The sequence below is a fragment of the Megascapheus bottae genome, chromosome 33 (genome assembly GCF_031878675.1).
Source record: "Megascapheus bottae isolate mThoBot1 chromosome 33, mThoBot2.hap1, whole genome shotgun sequence".
In the NCBI taxonomy this organism is placed as follows: Eukaryota; Metazoa; Chordata; class Mammalia; order Rodentia; family Geomyidae; genus Megascapheus; species Megascapheus bottae.
The window spans coordinates 8,089,876-8,102,476 of NC_143541.1; positions in this window are offsets into that span (position 1 = coordinate 8,089,876).

The following is a 12,601-nucleotide window of genomic DNA, read 5'->3' on the forward strand; positions in this document are numbered from 1 at the left end:
CATCTTGCTCTGTCACCACCTCATCTTCACCCTCACCCCTTTTGACCCTCCTTTCCTTTATATTTCTCAATGCTGCGGTACAGTCCTATTTCTCGTACCATGTCCATATCATTGGGTCCTTGCTCTTGCACTATTTGGATCTAGTAGCCATATATTAAGGATACCATGCGCCTTTTGTTCCTTTGGTCTTGACTTGTCTCACTCAACATGATTCATTCTAGATTCATCCACTTCCCTGCAAATGCCATTATTTTATCTTGTCTGTTGGCTATGTAGAATTGCATCGTATATATGCCACATTTTCTGTATCCATCCATCTGTATAGGGCATCTGGATTGTTTCCATCGCCTAGCTATTGTGAATAGTGCAGAGATGAACATAGCTGAGCAGGTGTCCTTATCATATCTTGGGTTATGGTGTTCAGGATAGATGCCCAGAAGTAGTATGGCGGGATTGTAGGGAAGGTCTATTTTCAGTTCTTTAAGAAACCTCCACACTGCTTTCCAGAGTGGCTGAACTAGTCTACGATCCCACCAGCAGTGTAGTAGGGTTCCTTTTTCTCCACAACCCCTCCATAGGCTGTTTGTTTTTAACATCTTTTTGTTTGCTTCATTTTTTTTTCTTGTTACTTGTTTGAATTATTCTAGAACTTCTCCAGTTTATAAAGTATCTGTTTCTCAAGGCGCGAGGCTCTCTACTCTCTCCATTCCTCTTCAATATAGTTCTAGAATTTCTAGCCAGAGCAAAAAGGTGAGAACTAGACATAAAAGGGATTCCAATAAGGAAAGAAATTAAACTACCCCTATTTGCATATGACACAATCTTTTATCTAAATCATCCAAACGATTCCACCCCCAAGCTCGTAGAACTGAGGATAACTTTTACAAAATTAACCCCCCCACACACAAAAAAACCAGTAGCCTTTCTATATATCAACAATGTACAAACAGAGAGGGAAGTCAGGAAAACAACTCTATTTCTAATAGCCTCAAAAAAAAGTATCTTTCAATAAAACTAACCATGGAAACAGAACATCTTTATAGTGAAAACTATAAAAATTTGAAGAAAAAAATCAAAGACAACACCAAGAAATGAAGATACCTTCCATGTTCATAGATAAGTAGAATTCATATTGTGAAAATGGCCATATTGCCCAAAATGATCTGCAAACGTAATTCAAGCCCTATCAAAATCCCAGCGAAGTTCTCCTCCAAGATAGAGAAAACAATCCAAAAGTTCATATGGAACAAAAGACCTCAAATAGCCAAAGAAATTCTAGGCAAGAAAAAGCAATGCAGGTGATATCACAATCGTAGGCCTCAAGCTAGACTGCAGAACTATAATAACAAAAATAGCTTGGTATTGGCACAAAAATAGACCCAAACATCAATGTTACAGAAATAAAACCGTGTACTTACAGAGTTATCTGATCTTTGATAAGGGAGCCAGAGATGGTCTCCAGCTATTGGTGTAGGGAAAACTGGAGAGAACCATATGCAGAGAACTAAAAGTGGATCCCTGGGTGTCACCATGTACCAACATCAACTCAAAAGGGATCAAACACCTCAATGTCAGACCTGAATCTTTGAAATGACTGCAAGAGGGAGCAGGAGAAACACTAGAACTTATAGACGTAGGCAGAAACTTTTTTTGTTGCTTTTTTTGCAAGATTTTATTAACACGGATTTTTACATTCTATTTCATATGTCATGTTTAACAAGTATTCAAGAAGGGTAGGCAGAAACTTTTTTTAAAAGAGTCCCAGAGGCACAGCAGATAGGAGACAGACTTGACAAATGAGATTACATCAAGCTAAAAAGTTTCTGCACAGCAGAGAGAATAGTTACGACTAAACTAGACAGACTAGGAGAAGATTTTTCGCTGCAATGCATTTGACAAAGTCCTAATATCCAACATATACAAGGAGATGAAAAACGAACCCCTCCCAGCCAATGACCAATCAATAAATGGGCAAAAGGATGAAGAGACGTCTCAGAAGAAGAAAGAATGAGCACATGAGGAAATACTCTTCATTCCTGGCTAGAAAGGAAATGTACATCAAAACTCTGAGATTCTATCTCATCCCAGATGTATTAGCCAACGCTGTGAATTTGAATAACAGCAAATGCTGATGTGGATGGGGGGGGGGGAAGAACCCTACCGCACTGTTGGTGGGGGTGTGAGCTGATACAACCACAGGGAGCCAGCTCTTCACAGAAGTGTAAGTCTGGGGTTCTGAGTGTGCAGGGCTTAGGGACACTCTAGGAATTCCTGGCAATCTGCCACACAAGGTATTTTAGTGTCTCATTTAACCTGTGACAGAGCTGTAAGCCTAATGCTGAACTTGGAAATCTTAAGACACCGAGCAGGGCTACTCAAACCAGATGAGCCTAAGAGGAGAGCACCCATGGTAGATGGCAGGGAGAAAACACCCAAAGCCCTGGGAATCCACTTGAGGTGCCGGAGTCATTCACCCCAGAGGGAGAAATCAGAGCAAGAAACAACTTCAGACTAATTTCACTTGTGATCCACAAGACCATTGGGGGTTTGGGTTTAACATGGTGGGACTCTTCCGCTCCTCACCCAGATGTGGCAGGGAAGTTAGAAAAAAGTTCTGAGCACAGATCTCCTAGGATTGCCACTATCCAGGAGGGAGGGAAGTGAGATTCTGAGACAGCTGTAGCATTCCCGCTGGGGACGCCAAGGGCCTGTGCTCCCCGGTGAGAACTCCACTGACGGGTTGGGGAGCCTATAATGTCGCTTCTTAAAGCTGCGTGGCTGCTCTCGGGTGCACAACTTCCTCAGAGCATCAGGTGGGGGCCTCTCTGTGTGTCTGGCAGGGGATGAGCGGGCAGGTGGCTTCCTGTGCGGGGACGGGAAGGGGCAGAGTGTGTGCGGGGTGGGTGCGGGGACCTCAGCTTCAGCCTGGGTGTCCGAGCGTCCGCGTGGCTCGGGGGATGTTTCCTCCAGAACGCAGTTGAAGCTCTTGTTTAGTGCATTCCGTCCTCTAATCTGGTAACTCATAGAACTAGTAGACTTTTCTCCCCAGAGAAGAAGCAATTCCTGTTTATTTTTCTGACTTGCATGACTTTAATTGAGTCACTCTCAAATGCTCAATTTCTTTGTCTGTTATATAGGAGTTGTAAATGAATAAACACTACCCATAGACATATAACCTGGGGAGCCATGTTAGTCTAAATAGTATTATTACTAAATATCCTCAGGTTGCCTCCTTTTCACAAATCAGAACAGTTAATGATGTTGTGTGTATCCTATAGTTTTTTTAAAAGTAATTTTAGATTATTTAGAAAAGTAAGGTTATGCCCGGTGTGGTGGCTCACGCCTTTAATCCTAGCTACTCAGGAGGCGGACACCTGAGGATCACAGTTCAAAGCCGGCCTGGGCACAAAAGTCCTGGAGACTCTGATCTCCAAATAATCACCAGAAAACCAGAAGTGGTGCTGTGGCTCAAGGGGTAGAGTGCCAGCCTTGAGCTAAGAGCTCAAGGACAGTACCGAGGTCCAGAGTTCAAGCCCCACCAAAAAAGTTAAAAGAAAGAAAGATAAAGAAAAGTGAGGGCCTTTGTTCAAGCCCCATACTGCTGCAAATGCAAGCTATTTTTTTTGTTTTGTTTTTTGCTAGTCCTGTGGCTTGAACTCTGGGCTTTGGTGCTGTCCTTGAGCAACTTTTTGCTCGGGGCTAGCATTCTACCACAGTTCTGCTTCTGGCTTTGCCTGTGATTCATTGGAGATAAGAATCTCATGGACTTTCCTTTGCAGGCAGGCTTTGAACCACGATTCTCAAATCTCAGTGTCCTGAGTTGATTACAGGTGTGAGCTACCAGTGCCCGACCTCATGCAATCTTGTGGGTGTGGCTCTGGTGCTGGGGTTTCAACTCAAAGTCTTACACTCCTATTTGGCTTGCTTGCTAATGACTAGTGCTCTGTCTTAAGCCATGCCTCTGGCCCAGTTTTGGTTGGTTAATTGAAGATGGAGTCTCTTGTACTTTCCGGCCCAATCTGGTTTCAACTCGTGATCTTGCAGGTCTCAGTCTCGTGAGTTGCTAGGATTACAGGACTGACCGAGCAGTACCAGCTCTTAGGCAATCTTTCTTGTCCCAGGTTTACTTTCACAAGTTCCAGATCAGTGGAGTTGGCCTTTAGTATGTGCTTGACCCCGTAGGCAATGTAGTGAGAGCAGAGTGATGCATGCAGCCAGGACACCATGTTCTGCACATGCCAAGGGGAGCGGTGGTAGGCTCTTCTGACTGCTGTGGACCTAGACGTACGTTTCCTGTGAGCTGTGGAGAAGGAGCACGTGTGCCCTACAGTGTTTCCCACATTCATTTAGAAATACCTCTTCCCTCATCTCCAATAACGCACACGCCTTCAGTCACTGTACTTGAAGGAGAAGGGGGACAAGAGCGCCCTGCCCTGCCCTTTTCTCTACGCTGAGGTTTTCTTTTTCCCGAACTATGTTTTCATGAACATATCTTGTATACACAGGTCAATAGGAACCAATTTCCTGGGAATAGGAGGCTGAGTTTGATTAGAAGGGAAAGTCATAGCTGTTTAGCAAGAAAGCAGATTGTCTGCCGCTCTGTCTGGGTTCCCCAGGTTGACGTCTCATGTCAGAGGTGGCGCACCTCCGAGCTTCCTGTCTTGCCTCTCAGGAACTCTTCAGTGGACTCCTGCATGAGCAGTTTCACATTTAATGCAACAGACAATATTGTAAGTATTATACTATGTAAGTGTGAGCCTTGAGTTATTCTTTACCATTCTGTCAGCTTACAAAGTCAGTGCACATTCTTGACCTGTTTTTCAGAACCCGTTGCTGTTCATTTTCTGGAATATTTCTCTGGTTATTGCTCAGGACCCAGCTGGGCTTCCCTTGTGGCCCCTCTGGACACAGGGCTGACATCTGGCAGGATGGTTTTTACTTCCAAGGGGTTGGGGCTGTTTCCCAGCTGCTCTTCTAGTTTTCAGCTAGAATTGAGCTGCAGGTAGAGCACGGGTCACCTGTGTGGGGCTGGCAGTGTCACCTCAGTTTAGAAGTTACCGGTAGTGTTGTCAGTGGTGAAGCTGAGCTCTGGTAGTGAATTTATCCAGCGACCAAGCATAATTATGTTCATATTGTAAATAAGAAAAACAGATGTGTTTTCCTCCCTCTCCACACCGAAATCTGTCGCTCACTGACCTCCCCAGTCTGTGCTGGGCATTCCTTCTTCCTGTCTCCTGACACTCAGAGCACTGACCCAGGCACTCTACCCCAAAGCATTTGGTTAAGAGTCCAGCAGCCCCAGTTCTCAGCTTGCAAGAGTTTTATGAAGAGTTGTCTTTTTTTTTGTCGGTTGTGCACTTGAACTCAGGGCCCGCGCACTGTCACTGAGCCTCTTTGTGCTCAAGGCTAGCACTCTACCACTTTAGCCCTACAGCACTACATCCAGCTTTTGAGGGGTTAATTGGGACTTTCCTGCCCAGGCTGGCTTTGAATCTTGATCCTCAGATCTCAGCTTCTGAGCAGCTAGGATTGCAGGCGTGAGCCACCGGCGCCCCGCTTGTCTTTGTAAGGCTCTAGTGTTTAATTTTAGAACCGTCTTTAGAATTCCATTTGTTAAATCCTTCTGTATATCTGTTTTCTTTTAAAAACATCAGTGTATATTTTACCTGGCATGGAATTAATGTCCAGAGTAGGTTCACGCCATTGCAAGCTCCCAGCCTTCTCACAGTCACCTTTAGAGCTGTATGTCAGTGGTCACATATCACCCCACGTGCAGATCGGTTAGCCATCCTTCCGTGCCATTTCCTCTGGTTTCATGGGACTGACCCTCGTATGCTGAATGTGTGAATGAAGCATCTTGACTACTATTTTTGGAAAATGTTAACATTTTCTAATGCTACTCTAAAAATTTTCTTTTTAGAAAATTCACATTTTTCACTTGAACCCTGAGTCCATCCTCATCATGAAATTTATCCATGGGCCTCCCTGAAGGGGAGATGGAAGCTGATTCGTGTGGAGAAGGACAGGGCTGGTTGGATACTTGTCTTTACTCCCCCCTGGAAGTGGAATGGCCTGAATCTATTTTACTTGTGGTTCCACACACCACCCCGACTCCATCTGCCTTATATAAAAGATGTTGGTGTAAGTAGCTGGCACAATCATGGCAGTGTATAGCTGGGTTGAAGTGTTCAGAGAGAGGACTTGAAGCTCCCTGTTGTAGATCTACTCAAGTTCCTGCTCGTAGCAATGGCAGGTGTTAGGTGGAACTTCAAGCCACCTAGCTTTCCCACCCACCTATATCAATCTTCACTCTGTCCATACAGGAAGGACATTGAGTCTGATGCTAAAGGCACCAGGATGGAGGGGGTATTGAAGAACTCTGTGTGTTTCTAACCCACTGAAGCCTTTTGCCGCAGAGGTCTCCCAGCCACATCGGTGCCATCTTCATTCATAGTCACCAACATTTTCGGAGCACTTACTGTACATGTGCACCCCCGAGGATGCATATCTGCTGCAGGGATCTGACTAGCGACACAGTTATTGCCTGGTATGCATGCACAGCACAGAGAGAAAAATAAACGATGCTGCAGATGAACCCCAAATAAAGCATTTCGCTCAATCGAGAAAAAAACGCACAGATGACACAGTGAAAGGAAATCAGTTCCATAGTGCACAACGCCCCTCTTCTTTCTCCTTTCTTCATTCTGCTTCCTCCTCTTCCTTCGCTTGTCTTGTTCCCCACAGACATCCAATATATGTTTCTTTATCGTATGATTAAAAACAAGCTATACCACAACGCTGGCATAAGAAGAACCCTTTTCTCTGAAGTTGCCATTGGAATTTTGGCTAATGCCATTCTCCTAATCTTTCACATCCTCACCTTTGTTCTTGAGCACAGGCCCAAACCCACCGACCTGCCCATCGGGCTCTTGGCCCTCACCCTCCTCGCCATGCTGATAATCGTGGGGTTCATGGCTACAGACCCGTTCAGGCCTTGGGAAGACTCCTGGGGTACCTTCACGTGTAAATCACTGCTCTGCATGCACAGGTTGGTCAGGGGCCTGTCTGTCTGTGTCACCTGCCTGCTCAGTGTCCTCCAGGCCATCACCCTCGGCCCCAGAGGCTCCTGTTTGGCAAAGTTCAAGCGAAGGTCCTCCCGTCACTACCTGTGTTCCCTTCTTGGGCTGTGGGCCCTCTACATGTCAGTGAGTCCGTCATCACCACCCCCAATCTGACCTCGGACCATCTTATCTATGCCACAGAATCCTGCTCTGTGTTGCCCATTTCTTACGCTCTCAGGCAGGTATTTTCCACACTCCTGACCTTTCGGGAAGTCGTCCTCATGAGCCTCACGTTCTTCTCTGGTGGATACATGATCATTCTCTTGCTTAGACACAGGAGACAATCCCAGCATCTTCACAGCACCGGTGTTTCTCGGAAAGCATCTCCAGAACAACAGGCCACCCGGACCATTCTGGGGCTCTTGGGTTTCCTCATGGTGATGTCCACTTTAGACTATAGTGTCTCTCTCTCAAGAATCATATGGAACAATGACCCCCATCTGTATTTTGTCCTGATTGTCGTGGCCCATAGCTATGCTGCGCTCAGTCCAGTGGTGTTCATCACTACTGATAAACCTGGAATGATCTTTGTGAGAACCATGTGTGGAAGGACAGGAAATCTTTATTCAGATCTTTATTCAAAATAGTGGAATGAACTGGCCGTACCGTCACTAAGAAAGAAATGCACCACGTGCTCGAAGGAAATCTATGCTGTGGATCTCACTGATCTAACCTAGGGTTAGCCCACTGTTGTAGTTTACATATGAACTATTGCCCCACGCCATGTTTTAGTTTTCTCTAGCACGAGGCACCATTTGGAGGGGTGAGTCCTGGGGAGAGGAAGCTAGCTCACGGGGCATATGCTTTTTATGGGATCATAGCTGCCTCCCTCTTTTTGTTTCTCATATGTAAGGGAGAAATTTTGCTCTACCACTCTTTGCTTTGGTTACTGTGCTGCCACAGGCTCAAAGCATCAAGGTCAAGAGTTCTTGAGTCCTTGGTCTCAGGCTTTTAATTACAGCAACAGGAAGCTGAGTAGCCACCTCTCAGTATTTGCAGATGTGTGAGCGTTTATGGTGGCTGGTGAGTCAGTAGTCTTTGTGTTCTTTATTTTACCTTACCAGGTAGAGGAACAGAATCATTACCATTAAATCCAGCAGAGGAAGCCATAGAGCTTCGAGCAGGGATGTAAATTAGCTCTGCATCATTGCTCATTAGTAGTTGATTTATCATAATCCGACTCTCTGATGGGGAAACCATCCAATAACATGAACAAATTGGTCTGGGGTATATGGTAAAACAGTATGGCCCATTCAGCATGGACATAGATTCCAGATATAATACTGACATTTGTCACTTTGTTAAATTGCTTATGGAAGACAGAGCTTAGAGCAGTCAGGTGCATGAAACAGAAAATAGAATGGCTGGGGGATGAGAATGAGGAGTCTTGCACCCTGTGGATGCTGGTGTTGAAAACGAATGGAGCCTGTCGCTGGTGCTGCACGTCTGTGATCCTAGCTACACAGGAGGCTGAATTCTGAGGATCAGTGTTCAAAGCCAGCCCCCCCACAAAAGTCAGTGAGACTCTTGTTTCCAATAACCACGAGAAAACCAGAAGTGGTGCTGTGACTTCAAGTGGTCAAGTGCTGGCTTTGAGTTGAAGTGCTCAGGGACAGCTCAGGGACAGGTCGAGTTCAAACCCCACGACTGACCCGAACAAAAAGCAAAGCAACCACAGCAACAACAAAAGGCACATGGAAACTTTTCTTAGGTAGCTCTAATCTCTCTCTAGATAATGTGTTTATACTATTATTATAAATCCCTAAACCTAAACAATAACGTAGTGCACAGAAATTACTTAACCTTGATATCTGTTTAAGACATGAAAGTCATGGACCCATATGTTTCTTTCTTTCTTTTCTTTTCTTTTTTTCTTTGCCAGTCGTGGGGACTGAACTCAAGGCCTGAGCACTGTCCTTGGGCTTTCTTGAGGCTAGAACTCTTAACACTTGAGCCTCAGCATCATTTCCAGTTTTTTTCTATGTATGTGGTACCGAGGAATCAAACCCAGGTCTTCATGCATGCTAGGCAAGCACCCTTACCACGAGGCCAATGTTTCTTTTTAATTATTAAAAAATATAATTATATAAATAATATCAGGTTGTGTTTTTACCTAAGTGTTAATATTATATGTAAGTATTAAAAAATCTTGGGCAAATGTTGCAAAACCAAATACCTATGTTCATTCACTTACTAGTACCATTCTTTCTACTTTCTTCAGGGGAAACAATGGGGAGAATATATTAATCATATTCTTTACATTTTCAAGTAATCAAAGCACAGTAATAGCACCTGAGTTAAGTAGAATACCACTGACTGGGTCCCATAAATAGAGTGCCTGCAGCCATTAGAATGCCAAGCGGTTGCAGTGAGAGGAGCAAACAATTCATTTGATTACTGAATAGAAAACACTGAATAGAGTCTTCACAAAATAATACACACTGATGACAGACACAGGAAAAGATTTTTAGGGAAGACTGAAATTAAAATTGCAGTGAGAAGTAAATGCCCTGCCCCACAAAACCCACACAAAATAATGCTAGTGAGTTTACAGGGATTCCAGCTGATTGTAGTGGGGGACACCAAAAGATACCATCTTTCATGATACACTATCCAGCTTCTCATCCTTGACCAGATTATTTTATGATGCAGCAGCCATACATCTAGATTTTACTCAATTTAACTGAAAACTTAGGTCCACAAATATACTGTGTCTTAATCTTTATAAGGTCATCCTTAATAATCACACTGATAAAGTGCTGGTAATCTAGTTTGGCAGTTATTTTATTTGAAGTTTTGTAATACATCACTTAGTGCTGTCTTTGATTTGACATTTTCTGTTATACTGATGGTTTGGCTTCCTATGTGACTTACTTCTTTCTTGTAGTTTTCAATATTCTTTCTCTGTTGTAACTATTGTTTCAATAATAATACACTGTGAACTGCTCAGGAGGCTGAGATCTAAGGTTGGAAGCCAACCCATTCAAGAAAGTCCATGAGACTCATCTCCATTTTAACCACAGAAAACCAGAAATGGAGATGGGGCTCAGTGTGGTGGAGTGCCAGCCTTGCGTGAAAGAGCTCAGAGACAGCGCCCAGTCCAGCATTCAACCTCATGACTGACAGAACACACACTGTGGCAGGTTCTGAGCTTGTTTGTTTGGGGTCCTAAAAACTTTTGTACCTGGATTACCATTTCTTTTTGAAGATTTGAGTTTTATTGAATAGGTTTTCTTTATCTTCTCCTTGAACCTCTTCTCCTAATATGCCATGATTCACAAGGTTTGGTCTTCGTTTTTGTTAATTAAAGATTTTATTAACATTGATTTTTACATCATATTTCCAAGGTCATGTTTAACAAACAAGTGTTCAAGAAGGGAATCTCTATATACAGTCACTGGCACTTAGGTTTTAGAATACAATTACAATTAAGCTGAGGGTTATGGTCTTACTTCTTTAGATTTTTTGTTGTTGTGAGTTCATGGGGCTTGAACTCTGGGCTTGGGTCCTATCCCTGAGCTTTTCAGCTCAAGGCTACCACCCTACCCTTGAGCGACACCCCACTTCCTATTTTCTAGAGTTTATTTGGAGATAAGAATCTCAGGTCCTTCTGTGCCTAGACTGGATTCTCAGATCTCAGCCTCCTGAGTAGCTAGGATTTCAGGCACGAGCCACCGATCCCAGCAGATTTTTTTTCTTTATCTTCCTCCGCATATTCCAATTACCCTAACTACTCTTTTTTCACACTCGGATAATCTGCCTTCAGTTCGATCTAGTCTATTGATCAGGCTTTCAGCTCAGTTTTTACATTTCACTTATTTATATCTTGAGAATTGCTGTACCTTTGTTGAACTGTTTTTAACGTCCCACAGATTTTTTTTTCTTTATTTCATTGTGTTCTTAGGGTTTCCTTGGAATTCAGGTTTTCTCTTTAATTCCTTAAATCATTCTTATATTCATTCTTTTGAGATTTCACCCTCTTTGCTATTAGTCTATTGCTGTGGCGTTGTTGAGTCTGGAAATAGCGTTATCTAGAGTTTCACTCGGTGCACTGGAATTTGAAGAAGTCCAGTCATTGGTCAGAAGTTTTAACCAGACTTGCTGAGTTGAGATGCCCTCTCTTACCGTTAGACTGATGTCGGTAGCCAGGCATTCTCTCGCTTGCTCGGGGCACTAGCCCTGATCCCCAGGTCTACTCCATCCGAGGGCCAGTGGGGTCTCCAAAGCAGTGTTAATCACTGTATAGTGCCATCCCTCTAGAAACTTTCCTTCTGGTATACTTGAGGCTCCAGCTACTATCAGGGAGCTTTCTACTCTTCTCATCAAGCCGATTTCCTCCTAATCCACAAGTCCCTACTTTGTGTCTCAGGGCAGGAAGTCTTTAAGCATGGGGGAGACCCCAAATTCAGAGTGGAATAGCAGGCACAGCGGTGAGTTCTGCACTACCCGAGTAAGTGGGCCACCTGGCACTTCCCCGCTCCTCCCCACGCCTGCAGACTCAGAGCAGTTCTCCTCACCAGCGGAGGGGAAGGCTGAGAACTCGTTTGATTCCGAGTATCGAGATCACAGACAACAGAAAGTGCACTGGGATGTAATGTCAGTGACATAAATTCAGCCGGGAACCAAATAACTAATGAATGAATACAGAAATCTGGTAAATGTACACAGTGGAGGATGATGTGTCAGATACAATGGATGAGATGTAGTTCAGAAAGAATTGGGGATGTTGATGAACTAAACAGAAGTGTAGTTATGCCATCCCTTGAATCTGACCCTCAGGTGAACGAGTTCAAATCTATTTCATACTTTGTGCTGCCTGTGCTCTGAGGGGTGACATTACCTGTGCTTGTCACGAGAGGGCCACTGGCTCTGAGAGTCCCCCTACACATTCACACATGGAGGACCTGCTTTCCAGGTCACGGAGATACTGAAATGAGTTGCTGCCTCCATCACTGGCACTCTTCTGATTCCTCACCCAGATCCAGCAAGGGAACCTGGAAAAGTTTTCAGCCCAGATCTCCCAGATGGCTATTATCAGTAAAATGAAGTCACCATGCAGGTGAAAGGCCCACTGGGCCTGCCACAGGCCTGCGCTCCCCAGCGGGGCCTGTCACCTTCCTACAGGCACTGACGTTATGGCCTGTGGAGAGTTGAATTAAAGACACTCTGTACCCAGCCCTGTGAGGTTTCTCTCCCGTGCAGGGAGTCCTCCGGTTCACGTCTGCCTGGGTAAGTGCTCTGGGCCCACAGAGGCAGAATTAGCGGGTTGGTGGGGCCTGGGCAGACTGGGACAAGGGGAAGCCTGGGGTGGCCAGCCACGTTCCCACAGCCACAGAAGGGCCACATGGCTCTAAGAGCATCAGGCTGGAGCACTGGATTCTGTTCAGGGCAGGCACACTGAGGATTTTATTTCCCTCGTTTGGAGCCTTCTAAAATTCTTCTGTTTTTCGTAGGAAGTACCAATTAATTTTAGGCTTGCA